Raw genomic sequence first — 26407 nt, forward strand, 5'->3', positions numbered from 1 at the left:
TGTTTCACCCCCTGTCCCCCGCTACTCTTTTTGCTTATTCTTCTCCCAATATATTTTCAAGGGAATATCATGAGCTGTGTATTCAGAACCCTTACTAATATTTCCCACATTTCTCTTCTGCAAACAGGAATCATAGCAGTTCTGCTGGAGCCTGAAGCATTTGATCCCTTATCATCCATTGGTACCCAGTGTTGTCTAAATTGCAAAATATTTACTGATCGATATGTAAAATATCTGAGTGAAAAAATGTCTACATAATTATGATTTTACTGTACTCCAAAGCAGTACTGACAGCACTCCAGAAAAACAAGTATGCACGGGACAGAAAGACAATGTTACAGTTGTAAAGCTTCGAATTATATAGATCAATCCCATAATTCCCCTGTCGGAGAAGGCAATCCTGCCAGTGGGCTAAAACTGACTGTCTCAGTCAAGGAAAAGAGCAGTGGCCACCACTTTGTGACCTCGAAAGAAAAATAAACATAACGTTGTCCAAGGCTAAATTTTGACAACACCCAGGACTTAATCAACACCAATGTCCTTTTCTTTCTAGATTCTTTTCTTAAGCATTGGGAGTTCTTATTTATACTCAACTGCATAAAAGGTAATAAATTCTGTAGGATAGTGTAGTTTAGGAACATTTTCACACATTAGAATCAAAAGTGAGATTGTTAACTACAGGTCCTGTATGGCATCTACACCCTTGCATAAACACTTTCTCTGAGAAAGTGTATGACCTACACAGTTCAGAGAAGGGATAATTATATCTGCACTGCAAATCAGCAATACAGCTTCAAAAAAACCTACACCAGCTTTAACTGAGATACTGAGTTCTGGGATCAACCTGTTCACACCAACACAGAACATACAATGCTCATTTACACTGCAGTGCACAGTAAATATGACTGCTCCTTTTACTGTACCTGTGCGTCCAGTGATTTCTCAGACAATGTAAAACATTCTTTGATTTCTGCATGCAAAATATAAAATAAAAATACTATATGCAAAAGAAATAAAGGTCAATATCCATTTTCAAGCATAGATGCTTTTACTTAAGAGTAAAATGGAAACACGAATGTGGATTTCTGAAATAAAATAATTTCGAAGAAGTAGTTCCTGTAGCAAATTAAATATTAAATAAAAGAAGTTATACACATAATATTGGTTATTATGTTTTACCAGTCTTCACCTTCATTATGTCGGAAAAACACTGTAATTCTCAACAGAATTAGAATACCTCAGAACACCCAAGACTGAAAAACACTTAAAGAAATTCTTGAGACTGGCTAGTCTTATGCTTGTGGAAATTGCTGCTTGCCAAATTTCTCTTTGTAATGAAAATACAAATGTAGATATATATATGTATATTTCCATAAAAAGTCCCCAACTTTTAAATGTTAGGATATAAAAAACCTTTCACATAAATATTTAAGAATAAAGTCTGACATTTTTCAAAATACTGTACCTGAAAAAGGAATTATTATTTCTGGTGTTTCTTTTAAGAGCTAGAAAACAGAATCAATAATTTTTCCTTGTTGGCACAAGACAAGAAGGGCACATCTTTTGCTATGTAAGTTGAAAATTCATTTTAAATGAGTAACATTTCTCCTCTCTTTTACAAGTATAACTCTTGATAAGTGGTTGTGAAAAATTCATGGTCAACATTGTTAGTGCCTTAACAATTATTTAGTTATAAAACTAATAACTAATAAAACTATAAAACACAGAAAGTATTAAATATTCAAAATAAGGACAAAACTGTATGTCTATGTGTAAATTATGGCTTATCTAATGATAAAAAGTACTAAATAGATGTCTGTCTAAGATCTCAACATTAAAGATGGGCAGTTGAGAGAATTCAGTAAATATTTCAAATGGAGTTTTGTTTCAAAAAAAGTGTTAAAAAGCCCTGGTATCCAACAAATCTTAAACAAGCCCTAGAAACATAGAGGATTTCTTACCTATTCTTACGCATGTCAAAAGGAATTAATCATGAAGACTGTTCATAGTCCTTAACATATACGCAGAATAAAATGTTGGTTTTAACTGAGGGTCATGGAAAGTCCTAGGTAGATCCATTAAAGAAAAACGGCTGCATTATTGTGTGAATAATGAATGTCTGCAATTGGCGACGATAAGAAGGAAAGAATAATTTGATAAGAATTTTTAAGTTCCCTTGTATTTGTGATGAGTTTAAAATTCATGGATGACAGACATTATATAAGACCAGAAAGCTTGAACCAAAGAAAGACATGTACTCCTACAAAATATATGTATCACACCTCCAAAGGCTGAATCTAAAATAAAAAGTATCAATTGTTTGCATACAGGCGCTACTCCTATAGTAATCTAGGAGTCAGAGCAATCTGGTTGCTGGGCAAAGTCACTGTCAGGTTGGCAGAACTCTTAACACTTTGCTTCAAACTTTTCCTAGGAAGGAGTCTTACCTACACGGCTATACTGACTTTTACATCTGAGCTATTTAAGTTGGATGGGAATACTACAAAAGAATGATAACTTCACAGGTGGGAATGAAGTGAAGGAAGGGAAGTCTCAGACTTCCTTCACTAGTTAAATATTTTAAATCACATAGTGATTAAAAGCAAAGACCAAAATATAAGTATATAGAGATTGCGTGGCTAGATTATCGTAAAGAGAATGCATCACTACCAATCTTGAATTTCAAAAGAATTTAGAAATGGAACTAGTGAGACGTGTGATCTTGTGAACATAAAAAACATGCATTTCAACAGTTTGAAAACAAATGTACAAGAAATTAAAACACAGTTTTATATTAGAAACTGACCTTAATTATGAGGTGCTTTTGCTTTTGCCAATAGTTATTTGTTTCTGGCCACTGCTGTCTGATCCCAACATCTGTTCCTCAGCGGAAAATTCCGGAAATATGTGCATCCTCCCACCGGAAATATGTGCATCCTCCCACAGACCAATAACAGAACAGCTTGGGTCTCAGAAGCAACAAATGAGATCCCAAAACGAATCCCTGCAACAAACTCCAGTTAGAATACAATATGATGGCTTGCAAGAAAAAAAAAACAGCTGTTCCAGAACTATGAGACATACTCACCTGAACCATGAGAGGAACTGGAGCAGGAATGCTGGAAACGTGGGTACATTAGTACACCGTTTGACTGCTTGATTGTACCACATTCTATGGTGCTACTGGAGCAGATACAGCCCCCAGATCTCAAGCCGTGCATCCCCAGGAGGACTGCCACCACCTCAGACTATTTATCCAAAGAATTCCCTGCCCATCAACAAACTTCTTCTTGTAGCTGAATTTTTCTTTTCAGTTATTTCATTCGTATTTGCTTCTCCACGTCCCTCAGCCTAGGAGCATATTAATTATTCATGTTTGTTGAAGTCATGTCTCATGACTTAGGCCCAGCTGTATCTTAAAACTGATTTACTCACACCTTTAGTATAACTTCAGCAAAGGTACCTTTTTGTTGATGTTGTTAAATAAATTATTCTAGATGATTCCAGAAAAAAATGATCTCTAGATGTAGCCTCTGGGTACATTGTAATCCTGCTGATCAACATTTGCAGCACCATTTCAGTCCACCTTCTGCTTATAGCAACATTTGTAATTACTCTTAGTTATTTTTTCCTGTGCTTTGGGATATTTTACTAAAATTATAAGCTTTTGGACTATATTAATCTCTAGTGTATTGATTGTATATAAGTCACATAAAAAGCAGTTTAATCTCTCATATATTTTTTTTCTAACTCAATCTGTTAGTTAATGTCTGTGACAATAATTGTAAACTGCAGTATGCAATACCTCCGCGCAGGAATCTAAAAGTTGTTGTTCTTTTTGAATTATCCAATCCACTGGGATTTCTTACACATTCAAGAAATCTGCAGTCTATCCTGATGTAATTACAAATCACTTTGGAGGAAAAATATTTATGTGCTATATTCTTACCACCAGCAAACACATAACGTGATAGGTGTAGAATCTGACATTACAGTTTCAATGTCTATTTTCCTCAGCGAAACAAGGATTGAAGTATTTCCCATTTTGACATCAATTTATTATCTTATTTTTTCCCTTTTTTTAGAACGCCATAGCACTAGCATTTTGTTACCTGGAAAAAGGCAATGGTTATCTTTAAAGCAACCAATCCTTGATTAATTTATCCATGAGAGGAGTCTTCTCTTTCTTGGTTGACACTCCCCAATATGTTGCTGGAACAAACTTATAATTAATTCTTACCAGCTTAGTATGACAAAGTAGATGGAAAAAAACAGTAAGTTCCCAGTTGTGGGTCATTAAAGACATCAAGACACTCTGAGCCTGAAAAATATGAAACAGAAGTATCATTTCAGTGAGTAGTTTTCCATTAATCCTGTCTTTACCTACATAATCTTGTTTCCTGCTACTTAAATTTTCTCTTATTTCAGGCAAACAATACATGTACAAGTACACAATAACACAAGTACACAATAACACAAGTACACAAGCCCTGAGTGGGCTCCTCTCCGTGGGCTGCAGCTTCCTTCAAGGCAAGTCCATGTGCTGCATCATGGAGTCGTCCATGGGCTGCAATGTGGGTATCTGATCCAATGTGGATCTCCATGGGTTGAAGGTTGACAATGTGTATCACCATGCTCTTCTTCATAGGCTGCAGGGAGGTTTCTGCTGCAGTGCCTGGAGCACCTCCTCCCTCTGCTTCTTCACTGAGCTTAGTGTGTGTGGGATTGCTTCACATTTTCTCACTCCTTTCTAACAGCTGCTCCGCAGCTTTTTTTACCCTTTCTTAAATATTTTACTGCAGAGGCACCACCAGCATTGCTGATGGGCTCAGCTTTGGGACTGCCTCGGAGCCAGCTGGAACTGGCTTTGTCCAACATGGGAGCAGATCTCACAGAAGGCACCTCTACAGATCACCCAGTACTAAAACCTTGCCATGTAAACACAACACAACTGATCTAGATTTGTTGATTTTCCATACTGCACTTTTCACCTTATTTCATATTGTTTTCAGTGTAAATCCTAAATTTTAACCAGATTATTGATTTAATGCTCATTCCATGTTTGTGTTACCTCACAGTGTTCTGATCATCTCAAACCTCTAAGTACCGTGTATTCATTTTTAAATTCTGTGCACTTCAAATAACAAAGACAAAAAGGTTGCAACAAGAAAAACAGAAATATTAATATGTTTAAAAACAAAAATAACTTTATATTCTTGTGGGTTTGGGTTTCTTTCCCAATGAGAGACATCCTATCTTGCATGTATTTCTCCAGAGAAAAATTTAAACTTCATGCATTGTTTTTTTATTTTGCAACATAAAGTCCAAAATGCTGAAAAATTGAGATTTCACTATTCCCAACAGCATATGTACCCTCTGTTGCTAAGGTCCAGCAAATACTTTTTTAAACTTCACTCAACAGGATTTCTGCAAGGATACTTGTTCAGACGACAATGGCAGAAAGTGTAACAGTATCATATGGTATTTTCTTTAAACAACACCAACTAGCAAATTAACCCGTCATTTGCAAATCTTCATGAACAGACCAGATATTCCCACTTTAAATAAAAGATGACACAGAAATCTGGAACAGAATTCAGTAAATAATTTCAATTTTTGGTTTCCAAACCATAAAAACTTTATTGCTAAGACATAACATAGAACAGATTTGACCTTTCGTTTGTCAGAAAGTTAATTACATCAATAAAAACATTGGAGACAGTATGGATACTACAGTATATTGCCTCGTAAGCTAATTTTCACATACTTTAATAAAATAAGGGCAATAAACATTTATTTCCTGAATATACCACAGAACTCTGAATGAATTCATTGCTGCACTCGTGTTCCCAAAATGAGCATGTTACCCAGAAACCTTTTTGAAGGGATACGTCTTACTGTTTTTCCCAATGTTGCGCAGAAGAAAACACCCTCACCTAGATTTCATTAATGCTATTTCTACCTTCATTATTAGAGACACATTTGTGTGCCTCTAAGCACTAAAGTGTAAAATATTTGTGTATGCTATCAGTGTGGATATAAATATGCCTTCATTTTCAAAGGATATTAAAAACTTTAATTTACAGAGTGCTTCAAGAAACTATGTTCTATTAGAGACAATGAGAAATGTGCTGCAGAAGAGCATGCAAAACATTATTTGTGAAATCTAATAACAATAGTGATCTCATGCTCACATCTATCATTTAATAAAGCAAAAACAATTGACCAAATGTGGCTGCCTAATTTCTTATATAAATAAGTGAAGTTGAATCTCCATTAACTTATGACTCAAAATAGGATTAATGAAAATATTTCAGGTCTGTTTATGCTACGACATGTTCTGTCAATAGTATCTTTCAAACTTGCCATTGAAATTCAGTCCTTACTTTGCATGCCAACATCACTCTAATGTCTACTTCACACTTTCATTTGAGAAACTGAAGAGGAAATGAGTTGCCAGATGGCTAAGAATGAAAACAGAAAAATTAGCGAGAATAGAGTGATATATTTTTCATGACGTGGGAAAGCAGAAAATTTTATAAACAAGCAAGACATAAGAATATGGAGAACTCGGTATAGATTAGGACCTTATATACACACACTTATATTTATACTTTTTCTGCTCTCATTGAAGTTTCAGTATTCATTTAACTGACTAATAACTCCCCTCTAAGAATCAAACAAATACAGCTGTCAGTGCCAGTTTTTGCAGTTCTTTCTACAGCTTTGCATGCCGTTGACAATTGGTTCTTGTTGGTTTAACTGCTGCCAGGGTTATAAAAGATTTTCTGAATGCCTGCAAAGAGTAAAACTGCTGAGAGGTAAAATGTGAGTGGGTGTTTGCTCATGCACATCAAGAGAGATGGGATTTTGAAGGGGTCTGTTCTCCTTTCCTGTCCAATGTGTAGGAGAATCTGAGGCAATAATGAGGGAGTTTGGATGTCAGATGTATCAATATACTTGATGATTTATAATTCTGTATGTCTCTTTCACTGAGCAGCTCATTGTTTCAGCTTTTCTAGAAGGTGGCTGATATAAAGATGTGAATTATTGAGTTCTTATTGAGAATTAGTCTGGACAAAATAGAAGTATGATGCCCAGTTGGAAAAAAAAAAAAAACAGTTTAATTAGTATGGCAGTGATAACATATAAAGTTGTGCTTTTGAGGCCATTTAAAGCTTGCCTTTTTGGATTATTCTGCTTCCCAGTTTCCTTCTAGGTAATCCAAAAGGCTTTTGTGGGTAACAGAGTGTGTAGACAGTGCAGTCAAAATCACCCTGGATGAGATTACATTTTGATCTAAATATACTCCAAAATTATCCCCAGCTATGAAGGGAACATTAGAGGTATTAATTTAATCTGGGAAGATAAATCTGATATCTGCCTGCAAAATACCTTGTTCAACATGGAACATCTGCTAACCTCAAATCTGCTAGTGGCCACTGCTGAAGGACAACCAGGCTAGATAGTTTCATATTCTTAGAAGTTTAAGGAGCTTGTTTTGATGTGAGCTACGTAACATTTTGAAGTGGCAGTAAAATAGTGAGTGGGTTGAACTTTTCACTTGCAACTTTTCTTGCATCACTTACTATTTTTCATTGTTTAAACTTCAGAAAATTTTTCCTCTGTTGTCTACTCCATAGATTGTGTGTTATAGCAGGTTCTGTATAGCGTCTTTAGTGAAGACAACTGAAAAGCCACAGCTGATGTAAAATTCAGAGTCATATTCCCTAACAGAAATCGATAGACAAAGTCAGCAAACGGTCTACCACGTGGGTAGATTGCAGAGAAAACACTGTTTCCCTTCCTTTCCAAACAGTAATGCTGTAAGATTTACTGTCTTCTGTGGTGTGGCACTTCTGAGGAGCCATAGAGAAATTACAGTACTGTTCCAAGAATACAAGTAGTTCCAGAATCATAGCAGGAGAATGGGAGACGGTAATAAAATCCCCTCCAGTAGATTTGATGGGCCTAAGGAAATCTAATACTTATTAGTGTCCTAGGGGTGGAGCAACCCTGCTATTGCACAGAGTTTGCATAGCACCACATCTGCTGAAAAGCTAACTCTAGAGAACACATCGAGAGTAAGGCTGGGATAGCTAGTGCACATCATCCCTCCACTTACTCCGTGGTACCTTCACGCAAACACTGATCTGCAAAGTCCTTGTTTGTCTCTTATGTCCACAGCCCAGTATAATTTTCTTCATTCAGCAGAGTAGAAATGAAAACAGTTGATGTGTTGTCATTAACAGTTTCTATATTTAAACCTGACAGGGTCTTCTGGCACACCTCACAGTGAAAAATTCCCACTTGCAAAGCATTCTGCTTCCCCTAGGGGAAAGTTTGGTCTTTAAATACTGTTGGTTGTAAGAAAATGTCAATCCGCCTCCTGGTTAAAATAGAGGTGTCTGATATTGAAAGCAAAGAATATTTGAATAATATTATATATAAATTAAGTTAGTGGGGATATAAAAATATTATTTCACTTTAAATATTGTAAATTAATCCAAAATTTATGATTTAAAATACTTACTATGCCTAAAATTAACAATTTATTTTTCTTGTTGACATGCCCACAGGTGAAATCCTTAGAGTACAGCTATTGCAGCATATTGCAAACTGTTTGTGTTTTTTTTTTCTGGGATACAAAAAAAGAATAATTTAGTTATGTTGGGGAAAATATCTGAGATTCAAGTAAAAGTATGTTTGTGTGAATTTATGAAATATCACAAATGGAATAGCATGACATATTTCCAAATGGCTCTGTTTTTACGGTTTTGAAGATTTATCAGGTTCAGAAAGTGACTAAAGTCACACTTTTTTTAATCAAACAAGATCAAGATACTGAGCGAGTGAGGAAAATATTAATAATTTTAAAGTACAACAACCACGAGTAGTGTCAATTTACATTGGAATAGATGGAAGAACAGCCTAAACAATTATAGAGGAAAAATAAATCTAATTCCTTTATTACAGTATTTTTTTCTAAGCTGTGTCAGATCTAAAACTGACATTAAATGGTTTGCCAATATTCCCTTTCTAGTGTCTGTGTTTTGCAATGTGATTAAAATAGGCAGTTCTGCATCAGAAATAGAAATACAATATTGGAAACAATTTTTAAGCTGACATTTTAGGGAGTTTTAGATTTTGTAATGAGCTTGTCCATGGATGTAGCAAGTAAGCAAGCAATGCTTTTGTCAGCATACTCCAGCTGATTGTGGAGAGGCAGGAGGGGAAGTGCATTTAGAAAAAAAGCTTGACTTTTGAAGTTAGAACTAAAACCCCACACATCATCCAGGTTTTCTCACTAGTCTAATGAGTACTGGTATATCTCACAGCACTACCTTTAGCTGTTTCTAATTGTATTTCATATCAGGACCACAGATGAGAAATCTTAATTTTTTTATAGGGCTAGATGTGCAGAAGAAATATGCTATTTTAGTTTTGGCTTCCAAATCTTCCAAATGTGGTGATTCACCACATAATACTGCCTACTCAACACTGAGCCTTTTTGTTTTAATTTTGCTTCCTAATTGTTTGCTTTATCACAGTGCGTGCCTTTGTTTGAGCAAAAACTTTTCAAATACAGAGTTCCAACACTAGTGCACATACACCTGCTGACAGATTTGGAAAGGGTCAGTACTTCTGAAGAAATGGGCTCTGCCTAGAAATCAGGCCAGGAAGGAGGGCTGCTGTAAGAAGTCCAACAGCCAAGAGGCTTAAATTTAGTAATACAGTTTTAAATTTTTTATATGTTTTACATAAATTACTTCAAACTTTCAATATCACTGAGGGGTGTAACACGTGTATTTTTAATGGGGAAAAACCTTAAATTCTGTTTCCCCTCGCTAGGGCATGGATGTCTGTTCTCATCTCTTTATTGGTACTCACCTTCTCAATCACCTCTGTCTATAGGGCCCTTACATAGGGAGAATGACACCAGTAAGCCATTTTACCCCGTGGACCAGCAAACATCTCCTTCCACACAACAGGAACAGCAAAATGCAACACAGACATAAGCTGAGCAACCAATGCCACAGGGGAGCAGAGATATCTTTAAACACATTGAATACAATATAACTAACAGAAAATAACAAAACAAAATAACAGAGCTCACTGGAATACGTTCATTGGTATTTATGAATGCTTCCAAGACAGTAGGTGAAACATTTATTAATTTTTTGCGGAACATACTAGTAAGAATTAATGAAGGCTTAGATCAAGACACCTTTTACTTCATTACAGTGCTGTCATTTCTTATATACCTCTTAAATTCTAAACAGGGCCTTTGTGTCACTATCTAGTGTACTTGGTGAAATTACTGTGTAGATTCTCAGATAGAATGTTTTCTTATCTTATTCTTTTTAAAAATAAGTTAAGCTAGCGTCTGTCAGAAAAGGCATAGGCATAGCTTTTCCTGCTTTGAGGCAGAAGTGGTAACTCAATAAGCATTTGGTTTTCCATGGTTTTTCTGTGATCACTCTATTTTCTGTGATTCCTTGTTGCAATATTATATGTTTGTCACTTTCTTATGTTATAGTTTATGCACCTTTGCTGAGTCAGCAATAGACATTTATCAAAACACTATTTTTTACAGGTAAACACTTCCTGAAATTTGCAAATCAATTGGCTTCATACAGTTCTATGTAAGATCTTACAACTTATTTATTAAACATTTAATTTGGAGTTATTATCTATAGTCCAGAAAATTGTACAGCCATTGCCCACTGTCCTGTATAAACAGAGCAGTCACTGCAGCATCTCTTCTTGAAAGCAAAGGAATACATTGGGGATTCTTGCCCAGAGAGCAAAGCAACTGGATTAAGAAACAGAAATCTAAAAGTGTAAAAAAGGAAAGATCCGAGCCTGTCCAATGTCCTTTGACTATTGCGGCTTTGTGGTGGATAGACCCCAGCAAGCAGCAAAGCAACGAACCAAACCCACTACAGGGAAGTTTAAAATACAGTTTTACCCAATCCTTTCCTGCTTATAATATGTTATCATGGGTGAATTTGCCATATTTCAAGACTGTGGATCACTGGCCATGAACTTGCATGAGAAGACACATTAGGGAGCTTTCAGTGTGCATCAGTTCCCAAGGAAAGAATTGTTGATTGCATCTTTCAAAAGTGGACCATATACCACACATTAGCACATTTTCCTTTTATATTATTAAGTCTGTAAGCATTATTCAGATGTGATTTCACTGACAGTAATTCAAAGCAGGAAAATCTTCCCTCATCCACTGTTCCCATATTTAAAGAGAATTTAGTAGAGCTATGGCAACTTGAAGAACTTTCGTTTTAATCTTTCGCACCATCTCATTAGGATTTTTGTTCCTTCTGACCTTTTATATAAAGAATTTTTTTATTGCTTATGATTATCTTTTCTCTGGTAATTACTTTCTTGTATTTTGCTAATCAGTAAGTAGTTATTTTAATTTTCAAAGCTACTTTCCTAATACCTTTGTAAGTAACGGCATGAAATACACGGCTGGCAAGTATCAAGTTGCACACTGACAGGAATAACAACACGTGGTTAAGAAACCATAGAAAAAACCACACAACTGGAAGCTTACGCTCTACCTATGGACTAAATAATTATTTTATGACCTTGGAAAATCCATTAATTCTCTTTGTCCTCTAATCTGTAAAATGACTAGTTGATTTAAGTAATATTTATCAATTATTTGAAGAATTTTGGCTGGGAAATATTTTTAAAAGGCACCTATGAGTCAAATAAAGTACCATTTTCTGATTCACAACCTGCAAGTGGTCACATAATATATATTAATTTAAAATTAATCCTTTCACCAGTTCACTTTTGATACAATAGTGAATGATGAAGGTTAAGAGAGAGAAAATAAGAACAGCGTAAAGGATGAGAATATTCAGGATGTGTTTTTCAATCTATTTTTACATACCCCTCTTCGGTCAACCAGAGCTCTTTATTTTATCACTGTAAAATAATGAGAAAAAAAATCATATAAGGATACTTAGTGGAACTAAACCCGGAGTCACAAGACTTTTCAAATTCCGTCATTGGGCTGGGAGAGAAGATAGTGATGGTTAATTTTCTTTGTGGTTAAAGAAAGCATAATTTTCAATTCTTTTAGTTCTGTGTTAGCCACTTGGGAGCTGTTATTTTCTGCATAATGTATTGAGGCATCTGCACTTTGGCTTACTTTTCATATTAGTCTCTCTTAGCCTAAAGTTGCTTTCACTTACATCGATAAAAGTTAAGTTAGCAGCCTTTCCCGGGCCAGTGTCAGTTTTCTCCTGATAATATTTAGCAATCTATTGTTGCTGCATACACTATACCTTTGCACGCAGTTTTGTAGAAAGCTATATGGCACCAGCAAGGATGTCTGAAAGATCAGTGCTGGATTTGTGAAAAGTTTGTATTTGCTTTCATTGAATCCGTCCATTGTAGCCAGTGAACGAAATGGGTTTAAATTCATTTATGTATTGAATATTTCCCTACGGAGCCATCTTGCATTTTCTTTTTATTCCATATCTTCCAGACCTGCACTATGGATTATATCAATGATTAAAGTATTGATAAAATAAAGAATCAATACTAGTCATTGGTGAAACTATCAGATTCGCAATCCCAAGAGCAAACACCGCTGATCTTATCCTGTAGAATAATGAATCCAGATATTATATCTCTCTAGAAAGGCTACTGACTCTTACAAATACTTCATAATATAAAAATTATTAGGTTGCTTTAGCAGCGGTAGTGCTAGTATACCCAAAAGTCAAAAAAATAAAAAGTCAAAAGGAAAACAAAAACATATTGAAAGCAGCTACAGACTTAAACGCTGGGATTGGCCTATTAAAAAATATTGATATTAAGGAATTTCCATAACACTAATTACTTGATCTGGTTTATTTTGCAAATTTAATATTATTCTTTTTCTCACAACACCAAATGCAAACTGTATAATTTAGGGAGTTCTGAACTTCGACAAATCTTCATTTAAGTAATTCTCTGACATGGTATGATTCTTTCTTCCCTCTCACTCCACATCTCCCCAAAAATGGCAACAATTAATTTGCTATTACAAATATCATAAAAAAGAAAGTTAAACATTTTAAAGAGCAATTTTGGGATGTCATTGCACCCATAGAGAATTAAATTCAGTTTTAATTTTATCTTATTTGTACAGTTAATTAATAATACCATAGGTACTTGGCCTTTCTCAACTCCATAGCAGAGGTGGCATTGGAAAAATGAACCACCATTCAGTGCAACATCAACTCACTAGTATTATTAAAAAGTGAGAGAAACAACAGATCGCTAAAACAGATTTGGATGTACCTACAATGAGGGAGGTGAAAGACCTGTCTGACAGTCTGAGCATGACTTCTGCCAACTGGCTTTTTTACCTTGTAAGTAGAAATAAAAAAAAAAAAAACAAACCAAAAAAAAAAAAGACTGATAAAAAGGCCAAACACTTTTGACTTCTTTGTAAATGAGGCAGAATGCTGTAAAGTAAAAGGAAAAGAAAACAACAAATAACATGCGTTTACACCAGAAACTGAAGAAAAACTTGTAAATATCCCACAGATTATTTATTTGTCAGATCCACGAATTGTATAAGCAAGCACTTTTTAAATCATGGGATTGGCATGCTTCTGTCTCATGATATTAATACTAGAGTTTGCTATTAATATTTGATTCCACTAGTTCTGCCCCCTTCCTCCAAAGGAAATATAATCTTGAAATGGATATGACATAGGACTCCTAAGATCGGATTGTCTGCAAAACCAGCTGAATTATCCCTCAGGTGGTGGTTGACAGGAAAAGTAAGAAGGAAAGATGGAAAGATGCCCCCTTCTCTCCCTCACAAAAAGAGGTTTGATAGTGAAAAGGCAGAAAACATATGTATCAGCAGGAGATTAAACATCCTTGTATGGAGTTCAGGGAAAGAGCAGGATATGTCCCACAGCACTGAAGCACTGATCCAGGTTTAAGACAGCCTACTGTGGTTAAACACATTATGTCTCTTTTTGGTAGATTAGATTTTACTACTATTTTACCACATATAAGAATTTCTAGTCACCTCCTGGAATAGAAAGTCTTGCCCCTGCATTTGTGAGAAACTGCTGCTGAGATTGTTATGCACTTATGCTCATAGCAGTTAATTGTACTTTTAATTTTGTGCAAAATAAAGCTTCTTCAAGTTTCTTTAAAGCTTCTTCAAGTTTTTCTTTAAAAAAAAACTCAGCAAAGACTGGGTGGGACCAGTGGTGTCAGCCTCTGGACTTTCTTTGTTCATTGAGCTGCTTCTCTCTTCAGTGTCGTTCACATCGATAGCCCTGTAGCACCTGAACATATCTTCATTCTGTCCTTAATTTTCCACCATTTCTTTGTCTCATAACTATAAGGAGTCTTAATTCAAGTATCACAGAAGAATATGCAATTTTTTAATGCAACCATGTATAGTCAAAACAAATAATTTAATAACTACTTTTAATTGCCCCCACACGCAAATATAATTCCTAAAATACTTACATCTCCCCGACTCTCCATCTCTCCTACTTCCCTAAAATTGTGCAAAGTGTTTGACACTGTCCCACACGACATCCTGGTCTCTAAATTGAAGAGACATGGATTCGACAAATGCACCACTCAGTGGATAAAGAACGGGCTGGACACTTGCATGCAAAGAATGGTTTGATGTCCAAGTGGAGAGCAGTGATGAGTGGCATTCCTCAGGGATCAGTACTGGGGCCTGTACTGTTCAACGTCTTTGTCGGTGACATGGACAGTAGGGTCAAGTGCACCCTCAGCAAGTTTGCTGATGACACCAAGCTGTTTGGCGAGGTAGACACGCTGGAGGGAGGGATGCCATCCAGAGGGACCTGGACAGGCTGCAGAGGTGGGGCCAAGCCAACCTCACGCAGTTCAACAAGGCCAAGTGCAAGGTCTTACATCTGGGTCAGAGCAATCCCAAGCACAAATACAGGCTGGGCGGGGAATGGCTGGAGAGCAGCCCAGAGGAGAAGGACCTGGGGATGCTGACTGATGAGAAGCTCAACATGAGTCAGCAGTGTGCAATCGCAGCCCAGAAGGCCAACCGTATCCTGGGCTGCATCAGAAGAAGTGTGTCCAGCAGGTCAAAGGAGGTGATTCTGCCTCTCTACTCCACTGTGGTGAGACCCCACCTGGAGTACTGCATCCAGCTCTGGAATCCCGAACATAAGAAGGACATGGACCTGCTGGAGTCAGGCTGAAAGAGTTGGGGCTGTTCAGCCTGGAGAAGAGAAGGCTCCGGGGAGATCTTATTGCGGCCTTCCAGTACCTAAAGGGGGCCTACAGGAGAGCTGGGGAAGGACTTTTTACTAGGGCATGAAGTGATAGGACGAGGGGGAATGGCTTTAAACTGGAAGAGGGGAGGTTCAGATTGAACATTAGGAAGAAGTTTTTTTATTTTAAGGGTGGTGAGGCACTGGAACAGGTTGCCCAGGGAAGTTGTTGAGGTCCCATCCCTGGAGGTATTCAAGGCCAGGTTGGACGTGGCCTTGGGCAACCTGTTCTAGTGGGAGGTGTCCCTGCCTATGGCAGGGGGGTTGGAACTCGATGATCTTCAATGTCCTTTCCAACCTAAACCATTCTATGATTCTATGAAAATTACACTTGTCCAAAAAGGTGAGGTGGGAGATGTTGAGGACCTAACTGCCAAGACATAAACATACTCATTCATTACAAGCAACCAGAAGTTAAAATTTTCATGTGATTGAAACCAGGAAAGCTGCTGCATTCAGAACACCCATTCCAATGGTATATGATTCAACACAAATATTGAGAAATATTTGTTTTACGAAAAAAAAAAAAGTATACATTATGTATGCCTGCAAAAATTCTGCATAATATTTTTGGAGAATGTGTATTTCACTTCCTCACAGAAGTGGAGGTAAGGCTGGAAATATTTCTCTTCCCCAGAAGAGCAGTATATCACTAACTCTTCTAATATTTACCTGAATGGTTGTATACCACATATTTTCTTCCAATTAACAGAGAATTAGAGACTCATTTATGTTTGGAAATTATCATCTCCATTAACAGACCACTTTTGTACATGAGAAGAAGCTGTAATAGGTATAAAATTTAACACGACTGTATAGCTCACAAAAGCTTTATTTTCTTACTCTGCCAATGCACAACATTCAGCCCACAGTGAATAAACTGTTTAATACTCAGAAAACATTATTACATATAAATTTATTGGTTCTCAATCTCTAACTTGATGTTTTCTTTATTTTGGCAATGTAGAAATTTGTTATAAAATAAACCAAGTTTAAAAATTATACCCTCCATTAAAAAAAATTTGCTTTACAAATAGCTTTTAATTCTCAACTTGGTCATTAAACTAGAATATTTAGAATCATCTATCATCTAAATCTTCCATCTGACAGAATTTCAGAAGATATACAAGTTCAAGACCCCTACTAATATGTTAGCTAGTTATGGTCTTACCTTGTTTCTGAAAACTTCCCTGCAATGTGTTTTCTTGTACCAAATTTTTGACTACTACTAGATTCTCTCCTAGAAAATATATCATTTGTCTGAAAGAGAAACAAAAACCCTAAACCAGAAAAAATAAGCTAAATTAAATTTGTCAGTTTCTGGGTTTAACAGGTTTGTCTTTGTTTTCTGACACTGAATCCCTCTTCAGTACTATATTAATCAGATTCACATAGTTATTTTCTGAGGTATGAACCATATGACTATAGTTCTAGCAAGTGCTATCAGTTCCACTGTGAAGTGGAAGGTGTATTGAAGGACACACTGAGACAATTGTTTAAAAATTAATTTTACTGGATTATCACAAATATATGAGAAGAAAAAGAAAGATTGGTTCTCTTTATTCTTCATTTCTCTTCATTCTTTTTCTAGTTCTTCTATAACTGAATACACTCTGTTTGAATGTACATATTTTGAAGAGGGCATTTTCTGGCTAGTTGAAGCTTCTAAAGATCTGAAATATCAGAAGACTCATGGGCATAGATCAATGAACAAAGGAGTCATGGCAATGTAAAAGCTTTACTATAAATACATTTACTGCATAACTTGTAACGCTGTCATGGATTTTTCAGATTTTTTGCCTCTCCTCCTTCATCCACTTTTTTCTTTCCTATTTGAAGGAGGTGATTTGATCAGCTTTGGAAGGACCCCCAGTGTTGCTCAACTGATAAGGGAGGACGTGTTGGAGCTTGTTGGTCACAAGCCCTGGGGGAACCAGATAAGCTAGTTTAGGAGGAATGAAGAATGCCTACTCTCCATCTTCCAACGATAAAAGAGGAACAAAGAGTGTTTACCAACCCTCACGGAACAAGGAGTGCTTACTTTGTGTTAAGGCAATAAGTCTTTCCTAACAGGATGTGTTGCTCAGCAGAAACTTGAGGCAAACCCTCTTAAAGCAGTGTCCAATCAGCAAGTGTTTTGTGTAAGGAATCAACCAATCAGTAAGGGACACGCTGTCCCAAGCTTTGTGTATGCATGATTTTGACTTGTATAAAAATATGTGAAAAGCTATAATAAATCGACACCCTGCTTGCATCAAGCTGCGTCCCGTCTCTCAATCGCGGCACCTATTCTTACTATTTTCAAAAAAAAAAAATGCTATTTCCCCTCAATTTGCCTCTAAATATATGTTTTTCACATTTCAAGCCAAATAAAAGGCAGATAACACTGTTTATGTTAGTCTTACCAGCCTCTATGGTGCCACCCTGCATGTTTATATGTGATGTCTGAAAGGCAGGTGTGTCAATGCCTGCTATTGTTTCCATTGTATCTCAGTTTGCATGCCAAAGTAAGGGGAAAGCTGTAGAAACAAACAAACAGCAAGATTTTAACATGGTCTTATACATGTGTTTAGCACAAAGTGTGTCAGGAAGAGATCTTCATGCAACAACATGTTAACAGCAACACTTTCCTTGAAGCAGTGCAGGGCTAATAGTAATTCGTGGTTAGTTAGACGACAGCTTCGCAAGTAGCAACACTCACTACTGAATTCCTACTTCCTTCCATTTCTCTTATATGACATTACCCTTAATAAAGATGTTTTCACAGATGAAGCAACTTGTAATAATTTAGACCGTTATTTTAGGTGTCCCTCTCTTAGAAAAGTTATGGTGGGTAACAATTCTGGTCTAAGCCAGGTCATTATACTGAGGGAAAATTGAAAAAACTCCTGTTGACTCAGCTTCTCTTATAATCCTCCCTCCAGCCCTGGCAGCTACAATATACACAGCAGGTTAAGGCAAGTTCTTGTATTATTGTAAAATGCAAACCCACAGTAGTTTCCTTGAAGCCAAATTTCCCTGTTGCCTCTAGTGGCTTAGCCTTGTGCATCCTTCAGGAGTGCCATGAGAATGGTCTGGCTGACTTTCCCTGCAGCACTTTCAGGGTGTGTGAGCAGAGAGTTTGGGTGAACTGATGACCTTACGTCCTCAAAAATCCTGTCAATATTACTCAAGTCTATCTAACTGAGCTCTGCAGGGCTAGGAACCAGCCCACCACTGTGTGTCAAAGCCCTATCATATCACCTATAGCAGCATCCTCAGAAACATCATGGATCATGAAAGGCATATGTCTGTCCCTCACATCTGCATTGCACACTTTGCCATTACAACACCATAGTGCTCACAGGTGGTGACGATCCTTCATACAAAGAAAACATACATGAGCTTTCACTGTGGAAGACTGGGTGCAGCCACATGAGTAGCCACCTCATTCTCAAAAGAACAAGTCTATCCAAGCAACTCAAATCTGTTTGTCCAACAGTACAGAGGACAGTAGCAAGTACTGGACATTTTTATTAGGGCCTTTCACCTAAAATAACAGTGTAATTAATTAAAATAACAGTATCAATTAAATCATTAATCAATTAATTAATCAATTAATTAAAATAAAAGTCTCACCAAAATCAGTTTAGCACACCAGTTTTGGTGAGCATGGAATTTGGTGCCTCAGTCTACTCCTTCGTCATTGTCATTTCCACGTTATGCATCTCTGAGGTAAAGAGATATACATTAGCAGAATTACAGTGCTTCTGAGTATGCTTTTCCCTACACTGGGGCACGGATGATAGTCACCTCTAAGTTTGTCACACTTACAGTAAAAGAAAACAATTCCAACAACGTTTGCAAAATAAACATGGTGATACACGACAGCAACCTTCACCACAGCTTTATAATATCAGTATGAGCTTGTCACGTGTACTCAATGACTCATGAACCAAGCAGATACATGAACATAATATGCAAGACTGGGTCTTCTGCAGCAGAACTAAACCCCTTCATTATGCTGCTGGCCATGTTACAGATTTGCAAACTAATAAATGGTAAAGAAGACACATTTGGACACATCTATATACCTATTCTTTTACTAGATGTCTAAGGTCAAAACTTCAAGTCCCATATCATGTTGTCATGGCCTGTCGTTCTCTTTGATGAACAGTGGCTGCTGACTTTCCCTAACCAGGGTAGCTGCAATGTCTTGTTAATTAGGGATCAGATTCAGACAAACGACCTTCGACATCTCTCTGAAGGAGTGGCAGGGTGTAGTTCAATTCAGTAGCTAATATATTTAGCATGTTGCCAGTCTTAACTCTGCTTTGCCCAAAGATACAGAAAATTTATAAGAATTTACAAGAATCTATTAAATCAAGAGAGGAAAACTATGATCCCAATGCACTGGAAAAATGTTCTTCCTAAGCTTTCAAAAGTCCGTGAAAGAAGAAGAACAATTTCAGGTAAGGGCAAATTCTGTTTATTAGTGATGTTAGAGTTTTCTTTCCCTTTATTTTTTCATTTGTTTCTTACATATAATTATCTGTAGAGTCAGTTAATTTCCTAGTGGAAGTTCCCATCATATGTCATTGTATATTTCTTACTTGATCTAATTTTCTGTGATTTGTGACATGAAGCAAATATGATGAATAAAACTTTGATTGAAAAGGAAAAATTAATACAGAACACCATTCCATATTAAGATATTTTTCCTTCCTGATCAATTGCCTTTAGAAAATACTGCACAGTTTGAGCTATTTTTGGATTTGTATATAGGAGTAGGTGCTTGATCTGGTTCTTGTATAGAGCTATTTGGAATCTGCTGTATCACAAGGATGCACAGTAACAGCTCATCAGCAGCACTTAACAAGTTATAATAATTGTTCATATTTCCAAAATGGTAATCTATTTAAAAAATAGAAAATCTTACTAATTAAGAATGTGATTTCTTTTTTGTGTCCTAGATTTAGTATTTAATGTATTTGAATTTAACCTAATCTGTTTATGTCTATTTGGGTTTTGGCCAGAAAAATTATATAATAGACATTTTTAAGGAATCTATGTCATTCAGTCAGCAACAGAACTCTGACTTGCACTGACTTGATTTTATTTAGCCTTGTAATTTGTGATTCTTCTTCAATAACTAAAACCTACACATTTTATCTTCATTAGGCCATGAAACTGTCTATCTGTCATTTAAGCAATGAAAAACATACATTACATTTTCAGATAATTACTGTATGCTTTGAGAAGCTGAAACAGAAGGATAAGAGAGTTTAGAAACTTTAAGAGAACAATAATCACCATGAATTTCAAAGCCTACAATGTTGCTTTCATTGTAGAAAATATAATTTATATATATCATTAAAGAAGGCCATAATATACCTCCTGGAACTCACTGACGTGAGGTAGTTATCATACCACAGAGTCAAAAAGGCTCAGCATTTATGCTGACAACTTAATTCCATTTTCCTTCTTGGTTTGATTGAATCGATTTTCAGCTATCTCATCATTATAGAAAATCACAAGTAAGGAACTGTTCCTGCTGGTACAAGTGAGATGCATGTTGAGCATCTCATCATGTTCTAAGTCTTGTTTCAGTTTCTCTTAACATCTAAAGAGATAAATTGAACACAGAACTGATAATTCAGAGGTTTCTGGACCCTAGTCAATTCTAGCTGGTCCTTGGACAAATTCATACTAAGAAAGATAGAAGTCTAACGTAGGGCCAAACTGAGAATACAATGTAAAGAATCAAGTAAATATAAGTGTTTCAGATTCTTGGGTATCTAGAACCAAGACCGTCATCTAATCTAGAAGAATTCTCCAACAATTCAACAGCACCAGTATTGTCCAACAATCTTCCATTGGTATAAAAGACAAAACTTGCTCAGTTAAGCTGTCACTGAGAAGACTGGCAACACTGAGAGAAGGAAACATGCTGCCAAAATTATTATTGTCTCTACCACTTTTATTCAGACCCCTTGTGAATGTATCTCACAGTATCACAAAACAAATCTCCCACAAAGCTTTTTCTTTATTCAAGGTACTGCCTGGTTGTATTCAGAGGATGAAACAGCATAGTCTAAGAAAAGTGAATGCTGTCTATAGAATCCTGCTCCACTTGTAATTTGGAATGTTCTCAGGAAGGTAAGAAAGAGGTGAATAAACTTGTGTAATCTAATGATTTAGGTAACTGCAAGTACCATGGAGAACTGGATTTTAGGTTTATTTCTGCCATAAAGCATCAGTGATTGAAATGGTGCATGGCTTGTTTGAAATAAATAATGGTTGTTCTGTGCAGGTAATGTTTTTTTCACATCAAAAAAACGTATTAATTATTTGTCTCACTGACAGAGATAATGTAGTTCATCCTCAAATATTTTGCTCTTTCACTTCCCTACATGCATTGAGTATATTTTATGATCAGAAAAACTGGAAAGTGTAAAAAGAGACATCCACTTTTCATCCTGTTTCATTCTTTTCACCTGGAAGGGATTTGGAATATTTTTAAAGGTCTGCAAGTAAGCGAATAAATAAAATTACAGAAAGCACTTAGGCATGTTAAGCCTCTAAAGAAAATCTCTAAATTTGAAAGCAAATTGTTCAAGTGTAAAGATTTGGGAGGCAGGATAAGATCACTACAAAAACCCCAAAGCAGTTATCCTAAAAACTAAAACAACCCAGTCATTTTCTACCGACAGTCACAAATCTAGTAGAGGTTTTTGATAACAGAGAATTTCTAAGTCTGGAGGCAAAAAGAGTTTAGTACGTTAGAAGTCAAATAGAAAATTAACACAGATTTGTTTTTTAAAAAACCGCTGTCATTGACGTTCTCGTGCAACTTCTGGCTGCCAAGGAAATTCAAGTTCCTCCAAAATCTCCACAAATGTCTCCTGATGATGTGAGCTTATATTCCCCCCAGTATTTCAGAAACCAACCAAAAATGACTGTTTCAATTTAATGTAATAGCTATTGAAGTAGCATTCCAAAATTATTATTATCCCAAGGACTGGAAACCGGATCACTGAGATTATGATTTTCATGCCCAAAAGCTGTTATGCCAAACAAATGGCTTAAAACAACGTATTTGAGTGACAATTTAAAATAAAAGAAATTCAACATCCCTATAACACAGTTAAGGACTCTTAAATCAGCAATAAAGCAGTATCTTGGTCCTCATCTTCATTAATAAAAAACTTTTATAATGGCCAAAAGCATTATATTTATATTCATTTACGTACTGAGTGATGGGCAAAAAAGGAGCCGAAACAGAAGGTAGAGTCTGTGAAAACTGAAGATCTGGTTAGAGTTTTATGTGCTAAAAGCTGAATTTGTGATTGTTGGCTGAGACCAGACAACAGTCCATCGCATTCATTGGAAACAGAATGTACTGAAAGGGATTTGTCACCCAAGCAGCAGACAGACAAATGGCTGCAGTGCCAAAATGGAAGCAAGGCACGGAAAATCAGAGAAACTGCTAATGTGGTAGGTGGGAAATGTTTGCGATTCAGCTGTTTCCCAAGCACAACACCCTTCCACTGTGAAAGGTGAAAGACTCTTTCATGGTAGGTGTTGGTCATCAAGGCATGCTTTGTGACATGGGCCTTTACATTTTCCAGTGAATCTTCACTACTGGGAGAAATAAGATGATCAAGCTCTGACTGCATTAATGTGGAAAGAAAAAAAAAATAAATTTCTAAATTGGATGAATCCTGAAAACTTGCTACAACAATACACCTGAAAGAAATATTTTCAAAATCAGCTTATCAGTTTGGTATTTTGCTTGAATTTAAGTCAGAAATAATTCTGCAACATATGTGTGAAACTAGACTCCATTTCTCTGTGTGTATACATCAGCCTTATGGCCAAATTCTGATGCATACTCAAAGAGAATAGACTGGCATCATAACCAAACATTTTTGCAGTTTATTACTCCATAATGTTTGTGTAATAATGACGGTAATTTATTGAATAAGTGGTACTAGGAAAGAATTTCAACAGGATAAAATCTTGCCTGCTTCTGAAAGAAATTGTTGGGTAAATTCTATCTGTGTGCAACAGTTATTAATGTTTTACGTCCCTTTCATTCTTAAAACAGAGACTTTGATGATACCGCTATGTGATTATTTATACTTCAGGGCAGTAAAGGCTGATATATGTCATTCACTGTCCACTTTGGGTTTTGTTTAGTTCTTTGAGATGTGTTCTGAAAATCACTGTCATGACAGCAGGAAGTCCTCATGGACAGCTGCCTCTAGTTCTTCAGACAGTTTGTGAACCTCTGTTAAAAATTTAGTTGAAAGTACGTAAACGACCAGCAGTAAATCACTGTAGGGGAGAGTAAGAAAAATTGTGATTTCAGGTAAAGAATAATGCTGTAAAATGTGTAGCTTTTCTGCATAACAGAATTGACATTACTTTTGCATACCCATTATGATTCATATAATTAAAGGCCAATCTCTTGGGCAGAAACCATGGATTATATTTATCCAAAATTTTAATACATAATATATTTTGTTTACTTGCTGGTACCATGGACATGCTGGTCTTGATTCAGTAACATATGGCAATAAAAAACTAACTTTAAACCCACAAAGTGGATGTAAAAGTTTCAGTGTTTTGATGTATCAAAACAATAACTTACCAAAACCTTTAACTGAAATATTATAGACTGCTGATTATAGCACAATAAAAATCTTTTGAACAAAAACTGCAAAGGCCTCCTGATTTGGAATTTGAGGTTGTAAGTTAGAACCTTGCTAAAAAAATATTATTTGACAAATGTATCTTCCCCAAAAGATATGGATATTTTTAATATTTTATGCTATTTAATCAGCACTGAACTATGCTGTCTTTGTATAGATCATAAAATAGAAGACTGAATGCAAAGGAAAAGCAAGCAATGTATTATAGCTTGAGGATGAGCAAAAGTTTAAGGTATGATATATTTATGCAATTGTTATTAGTTTGACAAAATATCAGTCATGCATGGATTATACTTTATTTAAAATATGAATAAAAAGTCTTTCTGTTCAAAATGTATACTTGCACTCTAAAACATAATGCCACTCCATTTCCTAGGAGATACAAGTATTAGTTGTTGTTACCTAGCTTTGTTATTAAGGAATAGCAGATAGGACCTAATCTTAGTTCTATAACTATTCAAAAAAGTATATACAAGTAATATATAAAATTACACTTTTTTTTTTTTTTCCTAGAAAACAGTTAAAACGGCATGGATACTTTTTTATTTCAGTTATTTCAAGAAAGAGTAGACAGGGTTATTGTATTTATTTTATATTTCACTACCATGTGCTGCACATCTCATTTTCATGATTGTCCCAAGGGAACAAAAGTTTGACAGCATTACTGAAACATATTTCAGCAAAATAAAGCAATGTAATGCAGGATGTTCAATCTGATATAGTGGAGAATGAAAATGAATGGTCACAATTTCATAGACTGACAAGGCTTTTCAAGACAAAGTGTGAAAAATTTCTTTAAAAACAAATAATATTTCAGTATAACAGGGAGTTTCTCCCAGATAATGGAAATAGCCTGTTAAAATTTGTCTGCTGTAAGCGTGTTATAGCCTTAGACTCCATATTGGGATAATTTCCAATCTGTACTGGAAAAGTAAATACAAAAGCATAGGTAATATGCCCATGACTGTTCACTATCATAAACAAGCTGTACAAACAAAGCACACTTCTAATGATTGCACAGCATATTTCAACACACAATGTTTTGTGCCTTTGGTAGTCACAATTTTACAAAACAGTTCTTCACAATTATCAAGCAGTCAATCTCCGTAACATCTAGTGAAGCACAAAGGACAAGTTACAGTCAGTGACAGCAGTTACTATTTTTCAGAGAGCCCTCTCTCAGCCTCTGGCCGTATTGCACTGTCAAGAGAGATGGCCTTTGAAATCCAGCACAACAGCTGTATCCTGCATTTTCCCCCAAACAATCCAACATAAATTATAAAATTAATCTCAATTTTCATAATTCTCACGTCTTTTTGTGAAGTTGCCACAAAACCAAAAAAGCGTACCTGAGAAGACCATTGTTTTGTAAACTGCTGTGACTCTACTGCAATGCCTTCGTCAGCCCTGCACAGGACAAGAAGAAGATGATGAAATATCTTAAGATTCTTTGGTTTTGGAGTCTTTTTTTTTTTTCTAGGTAAGATGTTAAGATGTTAACAAGACCTTATTGCAAAACCGGCAGCAACATCTTCCCAGATGGTAGCCAGCTGACAATCAGTGTGGCTGTAGCTGTAAATTTAACTATGCATGATGAATATGATGTAGTGAGTTGGCCAGATACTGAGAGCAGGAGTTTCATTGTCTACCCCTTGGTCTGAGTTACTGACGCTTAGCCTAATAGACAACCAGTTTGCAAAGCGTTACTGTACATGTAGTCTCGCAGCCTATAACCATAGACTGAAATTTCTGCAACCGAGGCAACCGATTTATTTGAACATTTTTTCCCTTAAATATTTTGCTATAAAAGAAAACAACATACAGCACAAACAGAAATGAAAAATACGTTGGTTGCTAAGACTAAGTAATTATGTTCATTTATTCAAACAGTCAACTACTTTCTTAAATTCCATCTGTTTTCTCATTTTCTCTCTTCCAGAGGAAGAGCATAAAGAGAAGCTTAAAAATAATACGCTTTTTAATGGCCAAACTTCTCCGACATAAATCTAGAAGTGTTCTCTTCCCCAATCCATATGAAACTGAGTTTTCTGTAAATTACAATCCATTGTAATTTATCAGTGGAACACTGACTATTTAATCGTACAAAATCCTCATGCAAGAAAGAACGAATAACAGGGGAAAAGGAAGGTTAAATTTCCACCATTTTGCAACACAATAATTAAAGAAGGACTACAACCAAAGCCCAGCTAAGTCCTCTTCAAAGACCAATTTTAGGTCAAAATACTGTCAGTATCAACCTATTTGTGAACTGCAGTCCAATCGATACATGTAACTATGTCTTTTTCTTGCCATGTATTACCACTAAGGAGATCTATTTTTAAGGTTCCAGCTAAGAAAAACAAATTCAAATTCTGGCTGTTTTCCAAGGCTGTTAGG

This window comes from Vanellus vanellus, assembly GCF_965231255.1.
Source record: "Vanellus vanellus genome assembly, chromosome: Z".
Lineage (NCBI taxonomy): Eukaryota > Metazoa > Chordata > Aves > Charadriiformes > Charadriidae > Vanellus > Vanellus vanellus.